General features: G+C 38.8%; 1 long non-coding RNA gene across 1 annotated transcript in view; it reads right to left on the bottom strand.

The window, feature by feature from the left end:
* Window positions 1-16,459, bottom strand: part of LOC120750549 (uncharacterized) — a 47,665-nt gene extending 31,206 nt beyond the window's left edge. Inside the window, exon 1 of the long non-coding RNA XR_005700040.1 lies at window positions 16,302-16,459. This is a non-coding gene — a long non-coding RNA (uncharacterized LOC120750549). The remainder of the gene's footprint in view (window positions 1-16,301) is intronic.
* Between the last annotated feature and the right edge of the window lie 1,012 nt (window positions 16,460-17,471).

The raw sequence follows: 17,471 nt of genomic DNA, 5'->3' as shown, positions 1-17,471 counted from the left end.
TTAAACAGATTCAGTTGATGTTTGAAGACCAAATACTGCTCTTCTTCTCAAATGGCATAAAATTTTCACTATTCTTAATATTTCTTAAAAAGTTCCTTCTTAAAAGATATGCAGAGATTTTTTTATTAGCACGTTGATTTCACTTAATGGTAGCACACGAAACGAAACTTTGGCCATAATCACTCCTTAACTGAAAAGACAGAAATCACACTACCTTTATAACAGTCCATTAATTCACATCTGCGCAAATAACTGACTGGAGTGAAATACTGAGGTAATATTTTGTATAGCTCTATTAAACTCCCTTCTCAAGGTTTGGGTTAACTCTTTGCTGGAGCAGAGAGCACTCTTGTCTTTTCTGAGACATTAAGCATGATTAAGCTGCATACAGTAACTTATAACCTGAAACTAGGTCCTGACTACATTTCACACACCAAAGTGCAATTTCTACACTCAAAATGTCATAAAACAGTCTAAATATTGCCTGAGAAATGACAGAAAGCTTGAACAGAAATATAAACACTAAATCTATTGATAATGCCTCCTCAACTTAACAGTATATGTTACACATATATTCCCATGTGAGGTTTTTACACGATGCCTTCATGTTTTATCTTTAGCAAACATACCAATACATTTACCTTTGAATTCTATTCAAAGACAATTTCATATTCTTTGTAGTACACCTAGACTCTTAAGATTTGATAAAACTGTACCAGTGTCCGTTCTTTCTGAGAGCTAGACATGAACTCTGCAAAAAAAAACAACTTGCAATCTTCACATCAGTCTTTGAACACACAGGTCCAATCCCAACAGAGTAGAGATGAGGGCATTTTGGTGAGATATGAATACCACTGCCTCCACCCAAGGTGGTACAGAGAGAGTTTCAGCATATGAAATAATCATCTCAGGAACTCCCTAAGACTATCACTCTGCATGTTATTGAAAAAATTAAAAACGCACTATATATGTTCACCTCACTGACTTATTCTTTCTGCTCTCCATGTCTGAGGGAAAAAAAAAAAAAAAAAAAAAAAAAAAAAAAAAAAAAAAAAAAAAAAAAAAAAAACCAAAACAACACCACCCAGCTTGAATTTCATTAATAAGTCTGTTAGAGTCTTTAATCTCTGAAACTAGCCAAAGTTTCCCCCCTGACCTGCCAATTGAATCCATAAAATATGCTGAGAAAAGGTTCCCTGAAAAATAAAGTTGAAATAACACACAAAACTGAGGAATTTATATGAAAAATCTTTTTAATAGATGGAATTCAGCTCTTGCTCATATCTCAGACATCCTTGACTTTAACTTCAGCATTTGAACTACTCCCAACTTGAACTCTTAAGGTCTGACGTCTCAGATTATGAGAACTATAATGTGAGTAATGTCAATATACTGCATGTGAAGTGTAGCAATGAAAACTGTAGCTGGACACGGAGTGAATTATATCCTATATCATGTGAACCAAAACTGGTGGAACAAAGATGAATCCCACTTGAATGGGAAGACATTAGTACCGGGTGTTCACATTACCAAAAAGAAATTACTTTTGTTTAAATTACCTTTGTGAATGAGAAGGAGAAAAATGACATTTGGGGAATGGGAAATAGAGAGAGTAGAGTAAAATCAGTTAATCCTGTATTTAGAAGTTATAGTAATTTAAGCAGAATTTAAAGGAATGGCCATAAAAACAGGGAACACTGCAGGAGAGCAGAACAAGAAGAAATGGAAATTATTTTCTACTTGAGAATGTTCAGGAAAACAGGAACTGATTTCACGGTGTACAAAGGGAGTATCCATGCTTCTGAAGAGAAACCAGAGGGACAGTGAAGACTCTGGGACATGCATTGGCCATTTTGGTGCAAATAAAACTTCCATGCAACCCAGAACGTTGTCAAGAGCAATAACTATAAACAAGATACAAAATGAAATACAACATGATAAATTATACTTTCCCAGCTATTTTCAGCTATGGGGATTTCCTGATTCTGATGTGACTTGTCTGCTTAATGACACTCAATACATTTCTCTTTCAATTACTTGTCCAGTTTTTCTTGACACTTGTAAAATTTCTGTATCTCAAACATATTTTGGAAACAAAAATTCCATAGTGCTGTTTGTGATTCTGTCCTCTAGCAGTTTCATCTTACGGTCTTTTTTTCTTAGATTGGAAGAAATGAAGATGCAGAAGTTCAGACCTTAACATTTGTGTCTTTTCTACTCTGCTTTTTCCACCAGCCTTAACCAAAAGAATGCTGCTATGGAATCTGCACAAGATGACTACAGAACTGAAAAGTCAGCACAGCGTTAATATTTCTCTTATAGTTGGGGAAAGCACAATGCCATATTTGAACTCCAATGATTTATAAGTAGCACACGTCCTGGACAACCCTGACTATGTGGATATCAACCAAAGTCGTACTACATTGCAGCACCAGCTGACAAAAAGGCAGCCTAGAAAGTGGTCAGTACTTTTCAGTCTCACAACCACCAGTTAGAGCTCAACAAATAGTAATGTGGCAAGGAATGCCAGGTAGTCATCTTCAAGATTTACAGTGACAGTGTGAAATTAATTTACAAATTAATAACTTTATAGAGTTAAAAAGCAGGAAGAAATTATGTGGGCCTAAAAGATAATGGTGTTTGCTCAGAATACACAGGATAGGCAGAGAATGGCAAGATGATATTTACCATTCTCATCATTGCTATTATTATTATACAATCCCACCCATAATTCAGTCTGAAAGTGTCCTTGTTAAAGCAGCTGGGGCCTGAAGGATAAACAACAGTACAAGTAGTCACCATTGGGAAAGAAGGAATTCAACAAACAAAGCCTCATGATTTGCTATCAAGGTTGTCTTGTTTTCAGATGACCTCCCTTCTTCTGAATTCCCCTTGGTAAAGGTTATTTGCAAATGCCTATTAAACACTGCTTCTTAACATTCTCTCTGTGTCTTGTCATTGTAGCACAAAACAAATGATTAAACCTTCAAACTGACTGTTTTGTTTCATCTTTTTCCAGATTTCATGGAGATATCAGAAAAACTTGACACTGTCTTGAACTCTTCACCTCAGAATCGAACACGTGTTGTATTTCATATACCCCTTTGGGATTCATGTCCTCTAGTTAATCTTCAGCATGTAAGAAAGCTAAATGGAAAGAGACTTTTCAGCTAAGAAACATATCTGAAGACAAAATTTTATGGTTTCTATCCTTCCAAGTTTATATATATCAATTTTTGTTTTCTGCAACTCATTCAGTTATATTCATTACACTGTTGGTCAGATCACTAATTAAGCATGCTGTTCACGGTGCCCTATCTGATGATACGTTACAAAATCCCCAGCCCAATAACAAATATTTGTGAACAATTGAAATTCAACCATAAAAGAAATATGAATACCATTTGATTTAACACATGATATAAATGGCATACAGCAACAACAAAAAAAGTTAATGAGTAGGTAAACCTGAAAGACATTGTGTGATGAACTAACTGCTGGATAGAGATGCCAAGAAAAACCTTAACAGGAGAGGGGGAAAAAAGCATGGGATCATTCTGGATAAGAAACTCCAAGTGAAATCCAACAAGGTGTATCTCTAATAACAGAAATAAACAATGGAAATTTCAAAACGCCAGCAAATATTTTTGTGATGTATATCCTGCCTTTTCTACATTCACCCTACTTTCATATTGCTCTTCTTGCTAAAATAAAGGAAATTGGAAGGGAATAAATAATTCTACATCTAAGGTGCTCTATATGGACAATTGAATTCACTACACATCCCTCAGAAAGAATTGAAGTTCAGTGCTTATAAGTACCTACACTTTCATTGCTAGGTAAGATTTCTGCTGTACAAAACTTTCTCCCTGTTATGAATTGAATGCTTTTCTTGCACTATACCTTTTACACATTTGATCAACAAATGTAAGACTTCATTAAATCTCAAAGAGCTTAAGCTAATACAGGAGGAGTTTATTTTTCTAGGCATGGTTCGCATTATAACTACCTGCAGTTCATTTTAGACCTGAAGTTTTATTTGCCAGGAAAAGAAAGGAATGTGCTTATCTTTAATATATGATCATTAAATAAACATCTTTCATGCAAGAGATTTGTTATATTAAAGAGTATTAAAATTATATCAGCCACCTCTTTTATTTTGAAAGACTGCATACAAGTGAGGAAATACAATAATACTGATGTAGAGAGGTATAAATAATAAGAACAGCTTTTCTCTCTCTCTCTCTCCAAAGAAAAACTCTATTATTTTACGTGCTACCCTGACAGTCCTCCCTGGGATATAAAATTACTCCAATTCATAGCTGACTTTGGGTTAGATATTTTGAGTTTCTACCATGAGTATGCAACCCCATCTCATTTTCCATAAGACCTGAGTATCAACCTCTCTTTTCAATCCTAGATCAATCAGGGAGCCTCAAATGTCCCATTTTTCCAGTGATTCTCACATTGTTAATGAAGAGAGAAAATGTAACTAAGCTTTTCTAACTGCCAGAAACAACCAGTTGCATGAACAAAATTTGTCAGCTAAAAAATCTATGGTTCACTAAGGACTATTAAAATTCTCCTTGGGCCCAACAGTGCTTAAATTTTGCAAAAAATGCAAAGTATTTCTCTTGTACCTTCAGAATGAATCTTCCAGAAAAGCGTGACATATGGGTGCTGGCTGTTTAGAACTACTAATTTTAAGCAAACTGGGCACACAAATTAACTGTACTCTCCACCTACCCTATGCCATGCCCTGAACTGATCATCCTTGAGTCTAACTCTTCCCATTCAGAAATGGGAAAGCAAAAACTCCTGGAATGAGCTGTTATGTCAGTGAAGGCAGGCAGGGAAGAACTTCTATACAAAACTTTTCCTCACATATAGCAAAAAAGATAAGGCAACTGCATAAAGAAGCAACCTCAGAAAAGCAGAATTGTTAATAGGTCCAGAGTGAAGCCGTGGAAAGCATTGGCCCCTCACACCAGATCTAACAACACTCTTATACACTGGGTTTTTAATCTTCTTAGGAGTTGCTAAGGCTCTTGATTATTGCTAATGGAGCATTTGTCCTACATCAACATTATATGCAATTATTATCAGAAAAGTATTGCCCCAGATCTAACGCTAGGAAATATCTGAAGAGTCAGGGTTCATCTAAATATCTGAAGAGTCAGGGTTCATCTGTGTTCAAAAGAATGTGTTACAGGTAATATGTTTTTCTGAAGCACTCAGATAAGGTATTACTTCTGGTTTGTTTTTGTTGGGTTTTTTTGTTTGTTTGTTTGGTTGGTTTTTTTTTGGGGGGGGGTTGTTGTTATTATTGTTTATAAGAAAAGAAGTTTAAAAACATGAGTTCATCGGAGTTGTGTGAAATCTGCTGCTTACAATTCTCACAGTTTTGTTAAACAAGAACAACAAGCTTTAGTTCATATCCTGTTCCTGCGTAAAATTCATTTTCATGCACATTTTCTCCCTTTGCACGGGTTTTGTTCCATGGAAGCCGTTATTTCTACTGGTTTCAGTCAAGCAACTCTAGATTACTCAGGCAGAGAAGCAGGTTTTCCAACAGTTCTATAAATCTCTGATGCTCCTCTGAAACTGCTGCCAACAGGTGGTAAACTGCTACCACTCACTGCAAACAATTTTGCAGCATGGGCATCAGGATGCTACACTAACATTTAGTGCAAAACAAATGGACTTGCAGAATTCCTGGGACCACACAGTAGGTTTATTCCAGCCATGAAGCAGCCATCAGATGGCAACAATTTTGTCACCACTAGTACAGAACATAATGGAATATGTGTCCTGGAGCTGAAAAGCTCCATAACACATTAACTATCCCCTGAGTCATGCCTGTCACCACTAGCGTTAAGTTTTAATTTCCTTGCTTTCACTAGTTGTCAGGGCTATTTGACTATATCTCTTTCGTGTTTAATCAGCAGTACCAATGCTTTTGATGAGATTATGTTGCTAACCTGGTGCTCCAGGAAGCCACAAACATAGATCTGTTTATACAGGAACAAATTAAGTACAGCTCTTCACTTTGAGACAGAAAAAATAACTAGTCTTATGAAACACAACATCTTTAGCAGAAATGCTTTGGAGAGCTAGATTATCAAATGTAACAGTTCAGTGGTTCAATTCATACCTGACAGGCTTCAAAGAATATATATGCAAATTGATCTCCCAGCTGCAAGGGTAATTAACATGGGCTGCTGCAGGGGGCTCTTCTTCCACCCATTCTGTTTCATTATTATTTTAGTGACTTTACATTTTTCTCAACCCACTGTCTTTTGGTATGGAAATAAATTTAACTTCCTCCTTTATGTAAACTTCATTACACCACAATCAGCAGGGAGTCTAGCCTGCTGGAAGTGAGAGCGTTTGAAAACCAATATAGCCTGACATAAAGCTTAGCTCTGTACAAATACTTTTGTTGTTGATATTCTTATGTGTATGTTTGTGGCTTTTCCCAGTACACTCCTTGTACTGTTAAAAGGGACTACAGTAAGCCCAATTCATCTCTTGCACTTAAACCAGTTTAACAACACTGAGACAGAGCTAGCAAAGGATGAGAGTAGACAAAGAATCTTGGATCATGCTGTTTAATTCATCTTTTCCTGGGACATTAAAATTATATTTGTACTCAAGCCAGAACTTCCTCCTCCCAAAGCAGAAAGGATACAGCCCTAAGGATAGTGCACTTCATGCAGTATTGGACCTGCTGGCCATGTACTGGAAGTATGGGGTTCTGTTTCCACAGAGATGTGCCCTCTGAATTATATATTGTTAAATGTTCTCCATGTGGTTATGAAGAAACATCAAAACTATTTTCCCGTTGTACAATAAGAGTGAAACTTACATGGAAACAATCATGCTACACATGTCTGGGAAAACCATAGACATAAAAACATTACTGCATTTGGGTACCTTTCATAACTCGAAACTTATGTATGAAGCCATTTCTACAAATTATGAAGGAAAATCATATGTTAAATCATTTTAAGGAAATGTTTATGAGTAGATATAAAGCAACAGGTATATCTATAATTCATAAGTGGCCAAACTTTCCTTTACAGAGGGCCACTCAAGTCAATTGATTTACTAAAAACATAAATGTAATCCAGCCCACAGCATGTTTCCATGGTTCCACCTTTATATCAAAGTTTTATCAAAAAGCTTTTTATCCACAAAAGCCTTTACAAGCTTGAAAGAACAGTGTGTATGTGAATGCGTGCATGTGCATAAACACACATCTATGTTGAATAAGGTTGGGGAAATCCTGTCAGTGGTTGTACTATTATGTTAAGCATTCAGGCAGTTTCCTCATCAAACCAGTGTCAGCTACACAGAAAAACTTCAGTCTATATGCTACTAGATCTAGGCCAGTGCCCTGAAGGGCCAGGTCATGCCCTGTATTTATTCTCATCTGATGCCGGAGTGCTAAACAACTAGAGCAGCTCTTCTGCTGCCTACATACTATTGCATACCCAACACTTAACCAAGGTTAATTGTATGTATGCCAAGAAGGCTCCGGCGGGAGTGGGAACAGAATCACTACTGCATGGCTGGATGAGGCTAATCCCAACCCTGGGCATCAATCCCACGTCTTTCCAGAAAGTAAGTAAATGAACTATGAGATAGAAAAAGGAAAAATATGAAAGAGAGAGAGCATGCATGCGATAGCTGTTTGAATCAATTTAATATTTATGAAGATATATTGTTTTAAGCATTAACAAATGGGATTTTTCAGAAGTGCTTTATAGAATTAGGTATCCATTTTCCCTTGAATTTTATTTCTGGTTGGGAGTTTATCTTTTTTAGCCTCCTTGGAATAAGCCAACCTGTATTTTGGTCTGAAAAAGGAGACTTCATAAATTACATGTTGCCAGTATGGCGAATTGCACCTTTATGAGGCAATTTCTGGCAGCTTAGCTGATGTGCATCACCACAGATTCACATTCAAGTGATTTGGACATGGCCCATAATGAATAAGGCATTCCCAGCAACAGAACACTGATTTTGCATTATTATAAACCAGGGGTTGACAGCAGAATACTGATTTTGCATTATTATAAACTGAGGACTGAAAGTTACTGCTGCCTGGCAAGTGTTCAGCAATCATTTGTTGGCAGCCTTAGTTAAAAGGCCAAGGACTGGGAGAGCAGGGAATCTGAACACATATATCTGAACACATGTATGAAAGTCTCTCCGCTCAGTGTTGAGAAATACTTCAGCACCCAGAGACAGGACTGAGGGTTTGGCTTCCCATTATCACTCCTGCATCATAGAAGAACAAAATTTGAATTTTCAGTGTGGACAAACCTTCACATACCACAAAACTCAGGCTTTAAAATAATTACAGAGAAAATGGCAGACCTGTAATAAAAACCTGAAATGCTGACAGGATAAGCAAACAGTCACAAGCAGGGAAGAGGGACTGATTTTTTTTTAACCTCTTTCCAGCTCTACTGTAGAGCTGAAAAGGACGAAGTGGCTAACAAAAATTCAGCTTCTGTAATTTTCCACTGTGTCTGCAGAACAGTTCTTTAAATGCCACTTGACCTTGAATGCAAAAATAATCTGTCCTTTATCTGTCGTGTCTTTTCATGGCCTGGCTTAGAACATCAAATTTATATCCTGCCTTACTGTGGAGCTCCTTGTCATAATGAATTCAAGCATGTGTGCTCCAGAAATGCATTCCTCTTCACTGTATGAAATTATGCCTCTTGTCTGTCACTTGCCACCTGACTCTGACCTATGTGCACACCACCCTGCATTAGATCTGGCCCAGAAACCCACCCCTCCCTTCCACTCAAGGCCTATGTGTTTTACAGGAATGCAGTACTGGGGCTTTTGAAAACTGAAAACCTCAAGTCATTCTTATGCAATATCACACATTTCTCCATTATGGGTCTGTGGAAAACAACACTGCCCTTCTACATCCTCACCAGCAGTTGTTTCAAGGAAAATGCCCCAGAACTGTTGAGAGCACTGTAATTCCTTTGCCCACTTTCAGAAGGCCTCTCAAGCATCATGCAGAGTGCACTGACACTCCCTGTTGAACACTGAGTCATGCAAAACTGATGATGGCAACCATCCTATGTCCTCTCAGCAGCATATAATCGACAAACAAGACTGCTGGACAGCACAAGCCACTGGGCTTTTTCTGTGCAAGAGCTGCTATTCTTTGATTCTTTTTGTCAAGTCATGGAAGTAGGAGAAACAAATGTCCTCAACATCTACACGGGGCCACCAAACTGCAGCTCTGAAGAAGAACCTCTGATTAGACACCAGCTGATGACACACCAGTGTCAGCAGAAAGAGCAGCGAGCTGCACTATGCCCAGCATGTGCAGAGTGGAGACAAATATATTGGAGAAATTGCAACTTAACACCAGAGAAAAGCCAATGAACTTCACTCTCTTCACTATCTTTATCAGGACCTAATAAAGATATCAAGATAGAGACACATCCCTATTGTGCCTCTGAATGGACTTCTGGAAAGAATCACTCTTTGGTAAGTAAACCACTGCCAGGCTAATCCCAACTCATATAGTCAGTAACAATTTCATTGCAGTCCAACCATTAAGCTTCACATCCCCTGTACAGACTTATCCTCAGTTTGGCCTCCTCTTCAAGTCGAAAGTTTATTTATGCCATAACAAAGCCACGTTTTTAAGCAGGTATTTACCTTCATCTACTGTGCCATGAAGTATGTCTGGGCATGACATTCCAAGTGCCCCAATGAACTGGCACTATTCTGGCCAATATAAAGCTCAAGAGAATTTCTTGTAATGCCTTCACTGACTTGGAAAGTATCAGATATGGGTCACTGTAAATTAGAATTTCGCTGACTCATTTCACATGTTTTTAGTGAAAAAGTTCTCAGCAAGACCCAGCACCTGGACACTTTCAGGTTAGTCTGTTTCCTGCAAGATAGGAATGTGTCTTAAATAATTCTATCAAGTGAGAAGTTGCCAAGTGAGGAAAAAAATGCACAAACATTTGAAATGCACGCACTATCACTGTATCGAAAAGAAACATCTCACTAACATAGAAATACATTGGCATTTAATTATTTTCATCAAAAAGATGATTCTGCCCCTGAAAAGTGATGATGCACGATGGTATTTCTGAATCTGGTTGATCTAACCATGATACAATGTGCCAAGGAAATCTATTACTACTCCTGTGACTGTATTTCCTCCAGGTAGCTCAAAAATTCTTGCAGCCCTAGAGAAAGAGGCTGTTGATCTCACTCATCAGCCCAGTGCCTGAAAAGAAGCCAAGTAGGAACATCACAGATATAATGTCCTCCACAGAGGGATCCAACACAGAGCTGACAGCTTAAAAAGTCCTGGGGACTCTTCCCCTAAATGTTTTCAAGGGCTGATATAAAATGTGGAGGGGACTTTGTATCATTAAAATGTTCTAGACCTTTTGGCACGCAGTCACACGTGCTGGGAGTGGTAAGTGAGGGAGTTTGCAGTGCCATGCCTGCAGGCTGAAAAACCTGGCGACGCCTCATGAGAGTCCTCCCCCTCCCCAGTTAAAGTCCTCCTCACTGCCAAGCCTACACACAGAGCACAGGTGGTATTACGGGCAAGTACCGGCTAGATAGATCCATAGAAGTGTTTTTAATCCTTGACACATGGAGCAGCAAGTGCAACACTGAAAAAAAGGACACACCTTTGGCTTTTCTCAGATCACCCATCCCCAGCCGTTGCCAATAGCAGTTTATCACCTGGCAGAAGGCATGAAAGCCAATGCAGCAACCCCACAGGTGAGCTGGTCCGTGTTTTCTGGGCTCCTTGGCAATTGGGTGTGGTTAAAGTTCCCACACTGCCTACTGAAACTGTGTCACCTGCAGAGGATCAAAGCATTGAAGGATCTGCCCTTTTCCAAAACAACAAAATTAGAATTTGAGTCTTAGTCTTCTTCCTTTAAAGCACAACTGGGAAACCTGAGCATTGAAACTGCAGAAAAAGCAAGAACCAAGAAAAACAGCCAGGTGACAATGAGAGTTATGGTATCCTGTAGAAAGAAATATATTTGGAGGTCTGGGCCAAAAGAATAGCTTGGAAAAACTCTGGGGAGAAGGAAAAGAAAAATGGAGGTGAAGGTGAAGGCAAGAGTGTGTTAGTAATTAGATTAGAACAATAAGTCTAACTATCATTTATTTGCTTTACTTGGTGTTTCAGATCCCTAGATAGGAGGTTAAGAAGATGTAGGAATAGCAGCTGTGGCATCATTTTCAAGACAATCCCTGGGAAGCTGCCCAAAATACATTTGGCCAAGAAATGTTAGGGGAGGCAAAAGCATCATCCTTCCACAAGGTTCTGATTTTTTTGCAGTCATAAAACAGACCCCGCATTTCTCAGGTAGCTTGGGGCTAATTCCAGACTCCTGGCAGTCTGCTTTTCAGGTATTTCTTATCAAGTTCAGATATGCATACTATTTCTTCCTTACTTCCCACTTTTTGTCTGGAGGTGACTGCAGTTCAGTCATGGGAGTTTGTGAAGCCCAGTGATTCAGTTTTTGATTCCAAAGTTTTTGCATGAAGGATTAGTATCCTGTAAATATCCATATTGTGACACAGAAAAATACTGCAAAAAAGAGTCTCTAAATTATGTGATCCCTTAAACTTTAGATAGGTGATTTTACTTTTAATTTTTAGTCCTCAGACTCTCAAAATAAAGTCCATATTGACATCTTCTACGGCCTGACTTTCTTTATTGACCCTATTTCTCTTTCCAACACCAACTTTTCTACCTTGACACCACATTTGTTTAGCTCTGGTCACTCACTTGGAGAAACATAGGGTCAGTAGTTTTAGGCGCAGGGCTCACACCGAGATCCAGTGCCAGGTGACTTCCAGACACAGGGCCTAAGTCAGAAAGATGGGGCTGCATTACCAAATCCTGCTGGCAGCACCCCACTGCCCACATTCGCCACCTCTAGTCTGTTGCTGGCGCTCATGCTTTTTCCCACTTCAAACAAAATGACATCTGTTATCTTAGACAGTACAAATACTGATTCTTCAGTAACCTTGTTCTTTTCGACTGAGGCAGACGAATTCAGCTGGCAGATCAATGGGTAGTGTCTTTTGGAAGAGGAAAGGTCTGGAGGTGATAATTTCTTGATCCAACACAACTAGATGATGACATGAGAATGAATCTGCCACTAATAACTGCAGTGACAAAATCCAAAATTCAAATAAGCGAAAATTTTCCCTTTTCCTGGTAACAGCTACTTTATCTTAGTGCTTAAACAGTAGCTAAGTGCACAAAGATCTTTGCATATTTGTATAAATGGCTTTTTAAATGACAATATTATGAGAAATTGAAAGCAAAAGCTTTATTATATACATCTATATTTCTATATAACTCAGTTAGTCAGCTTCTATTAATATTTTACAGGATGTGTCTTCTGGGATTATCGTATTACTTACATGTACATCCATACCCATTTAAAGATAATTGAAAGTTGTGATTAATACAAGGATATTTTTCTCTTTATGAAGAAGAGAATTTTTTAACACTTTTATATCAGGATTTCATTTCTAAAAATTTTTGGGAAGATTATATTAGAAGACTATTTTCCAAAAAAATTTTTATGCAAGGTGTAACTAGCTTTTTCAAAACAGTTCCACTAAAGAGGCAGAAAACTAGCCCTACCCTGCTCTTTTTATTGCTTATAAAATATTGCAGGTACTTCTGGATATCACAGGGAAGCATTAATAGTTTCTGTCAAGCCTAAATTTTGTCACCCATCCCTGCCACTTTCCAGTAGCAGGAAGCTGCAGACTTAAATGTTCAAGATACTCTGGTTTTCAAGAATATTTCTCCTCAAACCCTTTACAAAAATGTTATATGAAGTTCCCATGCAGTGACAGAGTATCCTTCAGACCCACAAGAGTCTCCAGGAGATCCTTCCCACAGGTAATTTACTCCTGTAAATTCTGTGCTAGGAGGATCTTGCACACATCTCTGAAGTTCCTGTGCTAATAAATTCTATCAGCTGCAGAAATAGGAGACGCAGAGAATGTTTGTAGACATGGAGCTTACATCCTAAGATGCAAAATCCTGATTTGACTGGAAGACCTACATTTAAAAATAACACCTACTCACAGTGAAGACTGAGAGGCTACATGGATAAATGATATCTGAGAGCACAGCAGATCCGTGTATGAGGGAAGGAGGAGTACTTTCAGGACCAGCAATTTAGCCAATTGCCTGCTACTGTTTCCCAATTAGCCAAAAGAGGGGGCTAGTTCATTCCTTTTTTGCCACGATTAAAAAAAAAAAAAAAAAAAAAAAAAAAAAAAAAAAAAAAAAAAAAAATTACTACTTCCTGACCTTGGGTTATTGGAATATTTCTGACAGAAAATGAGCTGGAATTTTCTCCAGTGGCACTTTTATTGCCAGCAGATTGACTCACAGTGAGGACCTTTGCTTTCCATTTTGTTCACAACACTTCCACTGCATGAATGTGCCTCATAATAAAAGGCCTCCACCTAACCACAGTACTCCACATCTCTGCTAGACCATTTAATGGGACCAAATTGTCTGCATCCAGCAAAGACCTGTTGGATGGTGCATCTTCAGCAATGGGAGTGTGCCTTATAATCTTCTTTGCTGGTAGCCCAGCAGAGAACCAGGAGCAGAAAAGTTGTTACGCAAGTTTCAGCATTAAACATCTTTGACTTATTGCTGTGATTATACTAATTGCTCATCTTCCTAGTGGGAGGTTGCAGGAAGCTGTTTTGAAGTAATCAAGCTGAGATGCAGTCTTCTATTTATAAGAGGCCTAGAAATCTTACTCTCCCAAAAAGAGCATCTAATTGAATCTCTAAAAAAGAGAGGATACGATTTCACTTTCTCTTCCTTGGAATCTCACAGAAGAGTTTGTGACTTCATTCTTCCTCACTGTGAATGTCTGTGAGTGATGCTGCCTGACAGTACTACAGGCAGGGCTTCCTCTCCCCTTTTCCCAGGCTTTGATCGCACAGCAAAACCTCTGCACCGCTGTAGGAACTGCAGGGTCATCTAACGGAGCTACATGGTGCTACGTATCACCCAGCTCCTAAGTAGGAAAGCAAAGTTTTGTATTTACATCGAGGCTTTTTGGCCCAAAGCAGTTTAACGTAGTGATAAACGCGTTCGGCACTGGTTAAAGAGTAGTGGCTGCCATACAACCAAGCCCCAAGGAAGGTCTCCCCCTCTACTGATGGGAAAAGGTATCTGGGGTCAAGAACACTTTGATCTGTGCTGATCACAATAAGGACCACTGAACATTTTTTTCTCACACAAGTCCTTTCATAGCAAAAAAAAAAAAAAAAAAAAACCACAAAACAAAACAAAAAAAAAAAAAAAAAAAAAAAAAAAAAAAAAAAACCACCCCCAAAAGTCTTGTATTTCTTGTATTAAACTCAGACAAATCAAGGCAGAGCCCAGCATCTGCAGGATTTTAAGGAACATTTCTAACTGAACTATAGAGAACCTTTGTGTGATAAAGCCAAGGTAGCCTTCTTCAGAGCAACAAGATCATTCAGCAGAGATGAGGTTAAATTTCATCATAGATTACTGGCAGGACTTTGCTGTTGTAGATAATGTTGTTCTGTTTGAGGTTATTTCCTAGTTTATGACTACAGTTTCTTGGTAAAACTGGGCATGTATTCTTAATAAGTTGTTCCAGGAAAGTAAAAACTTCTTGATAGAAAAGGTTATGTTTTGCCCAATGTTTTCAACCAAAGAAAAAGAAAGTGGAAAATATAAGTGAACTGTTCTGACATTTCTGCAGCACTTCATTTACAGGCACATGCAATAAACACAAAGGAAATAAAGAGCTAAATCCACACTGGTACTGAAGAAAGTATCAGAAGTGATTTTTTTTCACAGTAGATTCACTAGTAGGGATTTTACGGAGGCTGAACAAAACTCAGGTTAAAATCCCTCCTCAGCACAAGGGGATTTGAAGCCATGTGTTTCATCTCCCAAGGAAATATCTTACTCACTGACTGTTCTGTAAGGTACCCTGGGGTAGGGAAAATGCAAGAAAGACAAGATGCCTCTTCGATCTATATTTGCCTTGAATATGAATATGGATTTATAGGAGGGGCTTTAATTATTAATTAAGATGGCTTAAGGACTTGGTTCTTTAAATTCTAAGCACTTTCTTGCCTAAACACTGGTATTTCTGGATGTAGCCCCATCTCACCAAATGTCTCCCAAAAACTGTACAACAACATCAACAGGACTGTGGGTGCACTGGCATGCATGTCAAGGCACTTTCCTGGCAAATCATTTCAAATCACCTTTGGCAAAAGGATCTCAGCTGAGGTCTCCTACACCGTGTATGAATGCCCCACAGCTGAACTTTTCAGGGAGAGGGATTGATGCCTGTGTAAGGCCTATTTTTAGATATCCACAGATACTGGCTGCTGAGACACAAGAAAAGAGGGGTTGAGAGAGCAGAACTTAGCATGGGAAACTGGCAGGATTAGGGACTACCATTTGATTGTTTTATTAGACAGACTCATAGGAGTCAGAGGCCAGGGAGAAAAGATTGTTCTTGAAATGGGATTTGAAGACAGTCAGGAGGTCACAGAAGCGAACAGCAGGGTATCTGTTACAGAAGCTGATATTCACGGGAAAAAGACTAGGAAAAAAAGGTTCAGAATTAAAAAGCCTCATCTCCCTCTATACATCATCACAAATCAATACAAAACAAGTAATTCACAGAAAGAGACAATTTTGTGTGTTTGTTTACAAGCCCTGGTGGATCTATTGGCTGGAATGCCTATTGTTCCTATCCTTGGCATGACACACACGGCATAGGTATCATGATGTATATAAACCAGGAAAAACTCCAGCGTGTTTCATTACCATGAGAAATGAAGGGACTGGCTGCTTTTGACAGCCAGTGATGCTATTAGCTAGCCTTTTGCGTTGGTAGCTGAAGAAAATTCAGTCAACATATTTTAACCTTCTGAGCAATCCCAGCACACTGTGATCCTACCAAAGCAGCTGATAACAACAGAAGTACAAGCTCTGCGTCAGACAAACAGCAGCTGGGGGAAGGGAGCTCTGCTCTTGTTCCTCCCCCACGCCAGCCTAGCTTGTGGATCAAGCTTGTCATCCCTTTCAAGGCAAAAGGCATTGACAACATCTTTCTTCCTCAAATAACAGAGAGGGAAGGGAGCTTACCACTGCACTGGATTACAGAGTGGTGAAAATACACTAAAGCACCGGACGGCTGTAGGACAGCCCACGGAGGACAGCCCAAACCTACCTGATGCTGGGACTCCAGCATTACAAACTGAATTAGGCTCTGCTCCAAGACAAATCGTGAACTCTGCTGACTTAATTTCAGCTCTTCTCTGCAGCCTTTCATTAGCAGTTGTAAAGGTTCCTTCTGAGCTCTTTCAAAGTAAGGAAACCCAAGTGGTCTCCAATTTCAATTGTGTACTGTGATGAAAGTAGGCTGTCTGGGAGGAAAAGGGGGGTAAACTGGCCAGCCCTTTGAGTTCAGTCCTGGACTCACATATGTAGGAGTGCAGGAATTCCTCAGCTTCGCATTTGGAAATGGGCCCAGGTCAGAAAGTAAAAATAGAAAAGTGTGTATGCGATTCTAAGAAGCTCAGCTGCAAGGAAGGGAGAAAAAACTTTCCTGTAGACCTTGATTCAAACTTTTTCAGAAGTCTCAAGGACAAAGATGAAGCAGCTCCAGGGCTCCATTTCATTTTAGAAGCCATAATTCATTTTGCTGCACAGTGGAAAACTATTCCAAACCAAATTGAACTTTTTTCTTTTAATCTTTTTTATAATTTACTTTAATTTAAAAAAAGAACAAACAAACATTTAGGCAAAATATTAATATATAGTTTACATGGTTATTTTATGTCAGGACCACATTTTATCCATTAGCCTTTCTACACAAGAAAATGAGAAAATATCTGGTGAATTAAGAGAATTAACAATAAATAACACTTTTTCTTTAAGCTCTAGCCTTAGCAGAGAGCAGCTGTATCATTTCCCTCAGGGAATACAGTTCTGCTTCCTCGCTCAGATCCCAGAATGGGTGAAACAGGTTTGCATGAGTACATGTATCAAAGAGAACTGAGCTTAGAGCAGAATGCAGAAATTATCTATATATGTAAAGCTCATGCAAATTCCCTGTAAAGACCCTCCGCCTTGAGAATGTAAGTACAGAGGAAACCAAGGAATAGCCACATGGGATTAAAATATCCATCTCTTGATCCTGTCTGCTTGGTGATGGATTGTGAAGGACTTAGCCAGCCATACCTGGCTGTACACATAGCTCTGTGTGAGTGTGTGCATGCAGATACAGCTACACACAAAGGAAGCAGCTGTAGGTGGAGACACAAAAAGGCCAGGACATCACCACATACTTTATTTTTTTTTCCTTCCCAAAAAATAGCCTGGCTCTACTGCTGTTGCT

Source organism: Hirundo rustica, chromosome 3 (genome assembly GCF_015227805.2).
Source record: "Hirundo rustica isolate bHirRus1 chromosome 3, bHirRus1.pri.v3, whole genome shotgun sequence".
Taxonomy (NCBI): Eukaryota; Metazoa; Chordata; class Aves; order Passeriformes; family Hirundinidae; genus Hirundo; species Hirundo rustica.
The sequence above is the reverse complement of the archived record's forward strand: the minus strand, read 5'-3'. Positions and strand labels throughout refer to the sequence as shown.